This window comes from Cebus imitator, unplaced genomic scaffold (genome assembly GCF_001604975.1).
Source record: "Cebus imitator isolate Cc_AM_T3 unplaced genomic scaffold, Cebus_imitator-1.0 Scaffold202, whole genome shotgun sequence".
Taxonomy (NCBI): domain Eukaryota; kingdom Metazoa; phylum Chordata; class Mammalia; order Primates; family Cebidae; genus Cebus; species Cebus imitator.
This window is the reverse complement of record NW_016107517.1, coordinates 764,656-776,388: the sequence shown is the minus strand read 5'-3', so window position 1 is coordinate 776,388 and position 11,733 is coordinate 764,656. Positions and strand designations below refer to the sequence as shown.

Genomic DNA, 11,733 nt, shown 5'->3' with positions numbered 1-11,733 from the left:
GTACACACTCCTTCTCCATGTTATTCAATCAAGTACTATTCTCAGTACTATTTATAGGGTTTTAAAGGTGTAATTATGATCCCATTCAGTTGAATTTTAAATAAAAATATTTTTCAAAAAGTTTGAAAGAAATCAGTTGAGCACATTAAATCTTGATCTAGATGTTGGAAAAGGGAGATGTTAGAAATTTATAATAAGAGATTGCCATGCCATTGGAGGGTCTCAGTATCAAGGAATGCAGGTAGCTTCTAGAAGCTTGGCATGTGATTATCTCAGTCGTACAATCACAAAAGACTATTTTTGTTTTTTGCCAAAACCAAGAATAAGATTGAAACTAGATTTACTTCCTCCAGAGCCTCCAAGTATTAACTCAGTTGGGCTGACACCTTAATTTCAGCCCTGTGATTCCCTGAGCAGAGAAGCCAGCCATGACACACCAGACTTCTGACCTACAGGAGTGTTATTGTTTTAAGTCACTAAGTTAGTAGCAACTTGTTACACAACAACTGAAAACAAATATAGACAATAAATATTAGCTTTTAAACAGTTTGTATTTCAAGATCAATCCATAAAAATTGGAGAGTTACTAAATATTTTTAAGCAAAGGTAAGTTTTTTTTTGTTTGCTCATTTGTTTTTTTCTAGACAGGGTCTTGCTCTTGATCTTTCATCCACTCAGGAGTTCAGTGGCTTGATCATGACTCACCATATCTTTACTCTTTCAGGCTCAAGCAGATCCTCCCGCCTGAGACTCCCAATAAGCGGGGACTGCAGGCATAAGCCACCATGCCTAGCTAATTTTTAAATTTTTGGTAGAAATGATGTCTCTCTCTGTTGCCCAGTCTGGTCTTGAACTTCTGGACTCAAGTAATCTTCCCATCTTAGCCTCTCAAATTGCTGGAATTATAGGTGTAAGCCACTGTAGCCAGCCTAAAGGTGTGTTTCTTTATACTTGATATGAAAAAGGGTAATTTGTGACCACAAGGGAAAAGGTTCAAAAAGGTTTAAAGGAGGCAAGAGTGGAGCTGAGGAAGTAAGCTATAAAGCCATTATGAAGTAACTGACAAATATCTGAAGGTAGCAATAGCAATGGATATATCAGAAATAGTAAGAATTTTTTTATTTTAGAGACTCAGTATGAATGACAAGAGAGTGACAGGGGAGTAGGTAATTTCCAGAGTTTCTAGATTGGGTGAATCTCAAAGCCCAGGGAGAACAGGAGCTTTAGGTAATTAGAAGGCAACCTTAATGAAAGTTAAAATTAATAATGTATTATTATTGAAAGTTTTTGCACAGAGGCAATTAGTAAAAGCAAGACAAGTTAATTGTCCCTCCCCCAAGTAGTAGTTTAACACAGATACAAAAATGATTTTATATGACCTATTATTAATGCAGTAGTATAAACCTTTCTTTCCAATGACTAATTTTTCTCCAAAATATGTGATTTATGTTTTCTTAATTTTATTAAAGATCAGTGTTTTCTTCTCTAGGGTGATAATATGTAGGTACTTAATACTTAGCTGTTAAGCAACTGAACTGAGAAAGTTCCAAAATAAATGTCTGTGCAAATGAGCCATATGCCCCTAGGTTAAAGGACAATGACAGAGTCTTAACCAGTCATGCAGTTTCTAGCTCATACCTGATAAATGAAAAGGCAAGGAGAGTTGTGTTTAATAGTATACTCTTCAATGAAATGTCACTTTTTCCTCAGTGTGTCCTCTGGCTGAGCTCATTAAAGTCATGTTTAGCTGCAATGTCAGCACACCAAGTTGCTGACTTTCTTGTTGCCTTATGACATGATACAAAAATGAACTCTGCCATAGGATAAGCTTAGGTCTTAAAGACTTCATATCATGGAGTATAATGTATATTCTTCTTTTGCAATCCATAGTTCTGACATATGTCTCTCTCCCTTTTATGTTATTAGCACTCACTCATATAACATGTGGATGGGAATTAAAAACATTGAAAAGGCGTTACTCCTGTTCTATATTCCAAATCCAGAAAAATAACTATCTTACTAAATATATCTGAACCTTTCAGTTCTACTCAGTGGAAATTGGTGTGGTGTCACACAGCTTTACATTCTTAACTACTATTAAAAGAGTATGATTGACAAATACCATTCAGTCCCTCAAATTATAAAAGCAATGTTTGATTTCAATAAGTTGGAATATATGTTATAAATATGTAAAGAAGCAATATTAATAACCACCCCTCCCTTGCATACATTTTTCACGTGACCAATAAAACCAATGCTAAGAATATGTTGCATACATTTGCATAGCTTTCTCCTTGCTCATATATAGCTGATATATACATGGTTGATAAATAAATGGTTTAAAGAATAATTTTCTTGTAATGCAACTGTCTTAATCCTCATAAATATACATACACCTCAGTTAATGGATGACCTTTCATCCAAAGCTATACCATGAAGCCTAATACAATAGTTACATGATTTGCTATGTTCTGTAATATGTAATACCTGAATAGTTTACAGAAAGACACATGAACAAATAAAATAAATAGGCATACTTTTAAATTATACAAATTAATCTGTTTATTTAACTGAAGTTCTTTATTTCAGTTATTATGAAATAGAAATATTTGGTTTAATTAATGTTTATGCATGTGAGAAATCTCTACTAGCTAAGGAGAAGATCTCTGAAAAGCTACTAGCTTTTGCTATATGCAACCCTGGAACATTTCCTGAGTTAAACCTTACTATTTATAAACTTGACAATAAAGCTGTCAATAAAAAGACAATGGATTCATCAATGGATTGCTGTTTGCACTGTGAATAATTTAGAGTAATTTATTGTACTATAACAAATTACAAAAAAATATAATGGATATGGAGAAGAAGAGAATTCTCTTCTATACAGCGTGTTGTTTATAATGTCATTTTAAAAACAAACTACAAAGTAATTAAGAAATCTGACATATATACTAAAAATGTTGCCAGTAAAACAAAATGTCTAAATTCATCTATTGATAATTGAAATGTATTAAACATAACTTTGTTTGCTATAAATTTCAAGCCACATTTATAACAAATTTTATAGCTGAATCAAAATAATATCAGAGGAAATAAACCTAACTGCCACAAAGAATTTATGCATTGTACTTACACTGCCATGATTCTTACCTTGTCTTCAGGAGTACTTCCTACAAAGTTTGGAACTCTGTACTGCAGTGTTTATAAAAAGAGCTCCAACAAAAGGGTTTCCTTATCTCTGTGTAGACTGTGTTGTTCCTTTACTGGATACATCGTGATCTACTAGTTTATTAAGTGATACAAGCTGTAACTAATTTATTGACAAACTTACCTTTTTCTCTTTCTTTTTATGATTTTTTTTTCTGATTTTGAAACATATGCATGTCAGAAGTTCTCTAGACAAAACTTTTCAAATATATAATTCTTTCAAATTTAGTACCTTTAATGCTAATGTATTTTTGCCAGTATACATGTTAAATCCACAAAGAAAACCAGTGTTCAATTTAAGAATCCAAGTAAAAAATATTTACAGAGTCAATAACAATATATATATATATATATATATATATATATATATATATATATGTTTGTCACAATGCTGTAAATATAAGTTGCCAAGTGGCAACCCCACAAAACCTTGGTACTCTACGTAAACATTTCCCATGACAAGAGGCAAGTGACAATTTACTATCTGTGGAGCAGAACATCTGCCCCTCTCCAACCCACAGCCAAGTAGCAACCTTGCAAAGCCTTAGTGCTCTTTACAAACGTTTCTCAGGCTAGGAGGCAAACCTCCGTCCAGGCATATCTGTGCAGATAGCCTCTGGCCCTGTCATCCAGGGAAGCTGAACAGCAATCCCAGAGACCTCACCCAACCTCAGAGCCCAGAATGCAGCACTATCCATCTACAGATTTCAGTTGGCAGGACCATCCAGCTAGGAAAGGCAGCTTGCAATCCTGCCTAATCAGAGGATGTGGTGAAGACAGGTCAGTAGCTCTGCCAGTCAGTGGTCTTACTGGTCTGTGGAGCACTGCTAGTGGTTCCATTCCACCCCAGGGCAAGACAGTGGCCCTGCTCAACTAGAGAACCTTGAAGCGAGGTCTGTTTGCCCAGGATTGCTACCAACTGGCCTATCTAGAATTCCAGGCTAGTCTAAATAGTAAATATCCATCTCCGCCAAGAACATCTGCAAAGGCTGGTAGACTTGGCCATTTTTTTAAATGTTCAGACACCAATGAGAGGACGCAAGGATTACAAAACATCAGGGAGACATAACACCATAAAAAAGAGAACCTAGTAAATCTCCAATAACAGACACTGAAAAAATGAAAATCAGTGAAATTAGAGACAAGGAATTCAAAATAATCCTAAGAAGGTCAGGTAATTACGAGAAAATATGGCTAGAAAATTAAATAAAACCTGGAAAACAATTCATTAATAGAGTGAGAAGTTTGATAAAAACTATAAACAGTAAAAAAGAAATTCTAGATATAAAAATTAAAAGAAATGAACTAAAAACAAATTAAAAGAATGCATAAGAGCAGACTCAAGCAAGCAAAAGAAAAAAAAACAGTGAGCTTGAAGACAGAACATTTGAAATTATCCAGAGGGGTGATAAGAAAGAAAAAAATGAAGAAGCATTTTGGAAATTATGGGCACCATCAAGAGCACTAACTTTTCAATCATTTAATTCCTGAAGGAGAAAAGAGAGAAAATGGCCCAGAAAGCATATTTAACAAAATAATTGCTAAACATTTCCAACATCTGTGGAAAGATAACAATCTCTACATACAGGAAGCTCGAATTCTTCAGTCAAATTAAAACAAAAAGGAATTCACCAAGATGCATCATAACAAAACCTTCAAAAATCAAACGCAAAGAAATAATTCTGAAGGCAGCCAAATATTAAAAATACATATCATATACAAGGGAGTTCGAATATGGCTATCAGCAGACTTCTCATCAGAAACCTTGTAAGCCAGGAGATAGTGAGATAATACATTCAAAGTGTTGAAGGTACAAATTGCCAACCAAGAACACTTTATTTCTCATAGCTATCCTTTAGTAAAAACGAAAAAATAAAAATTTTCTCAGGCAGATTAAAGCTAAATGCATTCATCACCATTTGGCTCACCTTACAAGATTTACCAAAGGAAGTTATTTAAGCTGAAATAAAAGGCTGCTAATTAATAATACAAAACATGGAAATGAAAAACTCAGTGGTATTAGTAATGCATAGTCACATTCATAATATTCTAATATATTGTTGGTGTGTAAAGCAATTTTATCTCTACTATGTTAATTAAAAGACAAAAATATTAAAAACAACTGTAGCTACAATAAATTGATAAGGGATAAAAATTATAGAAACATGTAAATGCTGATGTCAAAACCATAAAAGTTAGGGGAAAGGAATGAAAGTATAGAGTGAGTATGCAATTAGAGTTAAGCTGTTGTCAGCTCACAATAGCTTGGTATAAGGCATTTTATGTAAGCCTCATAGTTAACCATAAAAATAAAACCCTATGATGGTTGTGCAAAATATTTTCAAAAATTATTCAAAGCGTATCACCCCAGAAAACCATCAAAGCACAAAGACGGCAAGAGAAGAAGGAAAAAAAAAATCTACAAAAGCGACAAAAAAATTAAAAATGGCAGTCACAAGTTCTTACCTATCAATAATTGCTTTAAATGTAAATAGAATACATTCTTCAATCAAAAGATATGGAGTTATTGAATGAATAAAAACAAGACCCAATTTCAGGAGGCTTGCTTTACTAGTAAGGGCACTAAGACTGAAAGTGAAGAAATGTGTAATGATCCTTCATGCAAATGGAATCAAAAGACAGAAGAAGTGGCTGTACATATATCAGACAAAACACACTTAATTCAAGAACCATGAAAAGAGAGAAAAAAAATTATTACGTAATGATGAAAGTTTGAATTTATAAGTACATAAATACACAAAGTAATGTTAAATGAAATGTAGAGAGAAATAGACTGCAATACAATAATAGTTGGGGAATCTCAATACCCTACTCTCAACAATTAATATATCACCTAGACAAAAAATTAAAAGAAAACATTGGACATAAATTAGACTTTGTATCAAATGGACTTAACATACTTTAATGGAGTATTCAGAATACTCCATTAAAAAGTAACAGAATATACATTTTTTCTCAAGCATATAAGGAACAGTGTCCAAGATAGTTTATAGATTATGTCACAAAGCAAGTCTTAAAAAGTTTGCAGGGTTTGAAATCATATCAAGTATCTTTTCTGATCACAGATACACGAAACTAGAAATTACAATAGGAAGAAATATGGAGAATTAACATATGTGTGGAAATTAAACTAGTTACACTTTAACAACCAGTGGACCACTGGATAAATGAAAAAGAAAATTAAAAATGCCTCGAGTCAAATAAAAATAGAAACACAACCTACCAAAGCCTATTCAATGCAGCAAAAGCAGTCCCAAGAGGAAAATTTATAGCAACAAATGCCTAGTTCAAAAAAGAAGACCTCAACTGATTTAATATTACACTTCAAGAATCTAGAAAAGGATGAATACAGGAAGTGCCTGGCCCTGCTGCTGTGGGGTGGAGAGTCACAGACACCAGGACAGGGACTGCTGCTGCCTCTGCCACCATGAGTGGTCAGCAGTTGGACTATGCCTTGGACCTAATGAGGCACCTGCCTCCTCAACAAATTGAGATAAAGTTCAGTGACCTAACTGACCTGGTCTCCCATCTAAGTGAAGATCTCCTGTCTTCTGTTGACCAGATACTGAAAATTGCCAGAGACAAGGAGGTGTGAAACCATTACATTTTGTATGACCACAACAGAGATAGGGATTGCTATATGTCATAATAAATATGTCCCTCCCTTGGAGGATGGGGCCATGCCATTTGTTCAGCTGAGAAAGAAGCAAAGAATGCCTCTGACCAGCATCAAGGCCTATATTTTGAAGACAGCATCTCATCTGTCTGCCTCCAGGATCTGAATCATGGCTTTGCTGGAGTGATCCTCATAAAGAAAACTGAAACAGATCAAAGAAGGGCAAAGGTTGCTGGGATTCACATTGTGGACTGTAAGAAGACACAGCACCTTCTCTGCCTGAGCATAAAGACAGATGGCTACCTTCTACCATCTCTGAACCTGCCTCCCATCATACATTGCTATCCATACTCTCCATGTTTCCATAGAGACCATATGTTTTTTGTTCACCTGTGCCACTGCCCCTGTTTTCCTCCCAGTGCCCCCATTTACACATATAAAATACACTGTCAGCCTCCCTTCCCTCCCAACTTTTTGTTACATTGGTGTACGAAATGTAAAGCAAAAAAATTATGAGCCAAAAAGAAGATGAATATATTAATCCCAAAGTTAGCAGAGGGAAGAAAATAATAAAGATTTTTTCTTTAATAAATAGATATAATAATAATAGAGAAATAAATGTAATAGAGAGTAGAAAAATAATAGAAAAAATCAATAAACCAAGAGTTGTCTTTTTGAAAAGACAGACAAAATCAGCAAATCCTTATCTGGACAATCTAGAAAAATAGAGGATATCAAAGCTCGACAAGGAAATTACAAGGAAAGGAAATTATAGGTCAATATTTCCAAAGAACATAAATGCAAAAATTCTCAACTGTATGTTAGGAAACCAAATTGAACAACACATTATAGAATCATTGACCATGATTTTAGGTGAGAATTATCTCTGGGGTGCAAGGATTTTTTAATATAAACAAATAAATAAATATGGTACGCCACATTAACGAAATTGAGGGACGCAAACCATATGATCATTTCAATAGATGCAGAAACAGCAAAAAAACTCTCTGCAGATTAGATATAGATTAAATATACCTCGACACAATAAAGACTATAAATAATAAATAATAATTAACATTATATTCAGTGGTGAAAAGTGAAGTAAAATACTTTTCTGCTAAGATCAGGGTCAGAACAAGGATACTCACTCTCACCACTTATTTTCAACACAGTACTGGAAGTCCTAGCTAGAGCAATTAGGCAAGAGAAAAAAATAAAAGGCATAATAATAGGAAAGTAAGATGTGAAATTGTCTATTTGCTGATTACGTGATCTGTACAAAAGAAAATCCTACAGACTCCAACAAAAATTGTCACAACAGTTAAACTAATTCAGTAAACTTGCAGGATACCAAATCCTTATGCAAAATATATATGCCATGTTTCTATATACTAATAATAAACTAACAGAAAAAAATTTAATTCAAATTTCAACACCAACAAAGTAAGATACTTAGGTGCAAATTTACTCAGGGGTTAAACACATATATGCTGAAAATTATAAAACACTGATGAACGAAATTGAATAAAACACAAATAAATGAAAGAAACCCATGTTCATGGCTTAAAAGAATCAATAGTGTTAAAATGCATATATTACCCAAAGCGATTTACAGAATCAGTGCAATCCCTGTCAAAATGGCAATTACCAAAGCAATAGAAAAAGAAACAAAACAAAACAAAACAATGTTTAAAGTTGTATGAAACTACGAAATAATGTGAATAGCCAAAACGATCTTGAGCAAAAATAACAAAGTTAAAGGCATTGCACTTCATGACTTCAAAAGTTATTGTAATTGAAACAGCATGGTACTGGCATAAAAACAGAGACATCAATGAGTGAAACAGGAAGAAAGCTCAGAAACAAATCAACACATTAATGGTCAATTGATTTTGACAACTATGTCAAGAATGCTCAATGGGAAAAGGAGAGTGTCTTCAATAAAATATATTGACACTATGCAATTTTAAACTATACCATAAGGCTACAATAATAAAAACAGCATGGTACTAGCATAAAAACATACACATAGACCAATGAAACAATGTAAAACACAGCTACACACCTACAACATCTGATCTTTGACAAAGCTGATAAAAATAAACAGTGGGGAAATAACTCTCAATTTAATAAATGGAGCTGGGATAACTGGCTAGACATTGCAGAAGAATGAAACTAGACCCTTACCTTTCACTGCATATAATCATTAAATAAGATATACTAAAGATTTAAATGTAAGAGCTCTAACTATAAAAATCTTAGAAGAAAACTCAGGAAATAATCTTCTCAGCATTGGCCTTGGCAAATAATTTGTGGCTAAGTCTTCAAAAGCAATCACAATAAAACCAAAAATTGATAAGTAGGACATAATTAAAATAAGAGCTACAGTACAGAAAAAAAATCAACAGAGTAAACAGACAACCTATCATATGGGAGAAAATATTTGCAAACTATGCATCCAACAAAGGTCCAATGTCCAGAATCCATAAGGAACTTAAATCAATAAGCAAAAAACAACCCCATTAAAAAATGGGCAATACATATTAATAGATACTTCTCAAAAAGACACACAGCCAAAAAGACATAGAAACAGCCAACAAACATTTGAAAAAAGTATTTGTCATTTCTAATCATCAGAGAAATGCAAATCAAAACCATAATGAGATACTGTCTCACACTAGTCAAAATGACTTATACTAAAAAGTCAAAAAATAATAGATTTGGGTGAGGTTGTGGAGAAAAAGAAATACTTACATACTGCTGATGAGAATACAAATTATTTCAACCACTGTGGAAAGCTGTTTGGTGGTTTCTCAAAGGACTTAAAACAAAGTTATCATTCAACCCAGGAATCTTATTCCTGGGTATATACGCCAAAGAAAAGAGATTATTATACCAAAAGACACAATCACTTGCATGTTCATCACAACATAATTTACAATGGCAAAGATATGGAATCAAGCTAGGTGCCCATCAACATTGTATTTGTATGAAGAAAATGTGGTGCATATACTACATGGAATAGCATGCAGCCATAAAAAATCATGAAATCATGTCCTTTGCAGCTGGCATTCATAATCCTAAGTGAATTAATGCAGAAATAGAAAATAAAATACCACAAGTTCTCACTTGTAAGTGGGAGTTAAACATTGAACACACATGGACAGAAATATCGGGACAACAGACACGTGGGCTACTAGAGTGGGAAGGGAGGGGGCGTGCATTGAAAGTCTACCTGTTATGTACCACACTCACTCCTTGGGTGTAATATACCTATTTAACAAAGCTGTAGATGTGCCCCCTGATTCTAAAAGTTGAAATGTAAAATAAAACAAAAATTGTATAGGGAAAACTGGTTTCCTACATGCAGAAGAATAAAATTGGACCTGTATATTATACCATACAAAAACATTAACTCAAGATGGAAGAAGACTTAAATATAAATCTTGAAACTGTTAAACTACTAGAAAAAAATATGCATATCTTTTGCATATGACCCCATGGGGTTGCATCAAACTGAAATGCTTCTGTACAACAATAAAAAAGATTACTAAAGTAAAGAAGCAACCTACAGAGCAGATTAAAATATTTCCAAACTACTCATCTGATTAGGAGTTAATATCCAACATATATAAGAACTCAAACAACTCAATAGCAAAAACAAACAACCTGATTTAAAATATAGGCAAATAATCTAAACAAACATTTCTCAAAAGAAGACATCCAAATGACTAAGAGATACAAAAATAGATTATCAGTATCACTAACCATTAGGGAAATGCAAATTAAAAGTATAATAAGGTATCACCTCACACCTGTTACAATGCATATTACCAAAATGATGAAAGATAGCAAGCGCTGGTGAGGATGTAAACAGAAGGGAATCATTGCACACACTTTGTGGGAATGTAAATTGATACTTACAATATGCAAAATTGTGTAAAAGCTCCTTAAAAAATTAAAAATAGAACTATGATAAGATCCAACAATCCCACCACTAAGTATGTACACAAAGGAAAGGAAATCTTATTTCAAAGAGGTATCTTTACCTTCATATTTATTGCAGCACTATTTACAATAGCCAAAATGCAGAATCAATCTGTCTATCAATGGATGAATGGATAAAGTGAATGTGGTACATATACACACAATGCAATATTATTCAGCCATAAAAAGAACAAAATTATGTTACTGGAGGTCATGTGAATGAACCTGGAGGACATTGTGTTAAGTGAAATAAGCCAGACATTTTACCCTGTAAATGTATACAATTATAATTTATCCATGAAAATAGCATTAATAAAAATAATAGAGTACAAACTATACCAATTCCTCTTCTTAACACTGTTATGTTAAACAGAGTGGCATTAAGGGTCTGCCTTGCATGTTCAAAAAAACTGTTATATTCATTTAAAAAGTATTGATGGAAAGTATCTCAAAATAATGAGTTATTTATGACAATACTATAGTGAATGGGCAAAAGCTGAAAACATTTCCTTTGAAAACCAGCACAAGGCAAGGATACCCTCTCTCATCACTCCTATTCAACATAGTATTGGAAGTTCTGGCTAGAGTAATCAGGCAAGAGAAAGAAATAAAGCGTGTTTAAATAGGAAGAGAGGAAGTTAAACTGTCTCTGTTTGCAGATGACATGATTGTATATTTAGAAAACCCCATTGTCTCAGCCCAAAATATCCTTAAGTTGATAAGCAATTTCAGCAAAATCTCAGTATACAAAATCAATGTGCAAAAATCACAAGAATTCCTATACATAATGGCTACAAAGAGAATAAAATACCTAGGAATACAACTTATAAGGGAGATAAAGGATCTCTTCAAGGAGAACTGCAAACCGTTGCTCAAGGAAGTAAGAGAGGACACAAACAGAT

At 33.5% G+C, this 11,733-nt stretch overlaps 1 pseudogene; it reads left to right on the top strand.

The window, feature by feature from the left end:
• Positions 1-6,655: 6,655 nt before the first annotated feature.
• Positions 6,656-11,733, top strand: part of LOC108317456 — a 9,314-nt pseudogene continuing 4,236 nt past the window's right edge.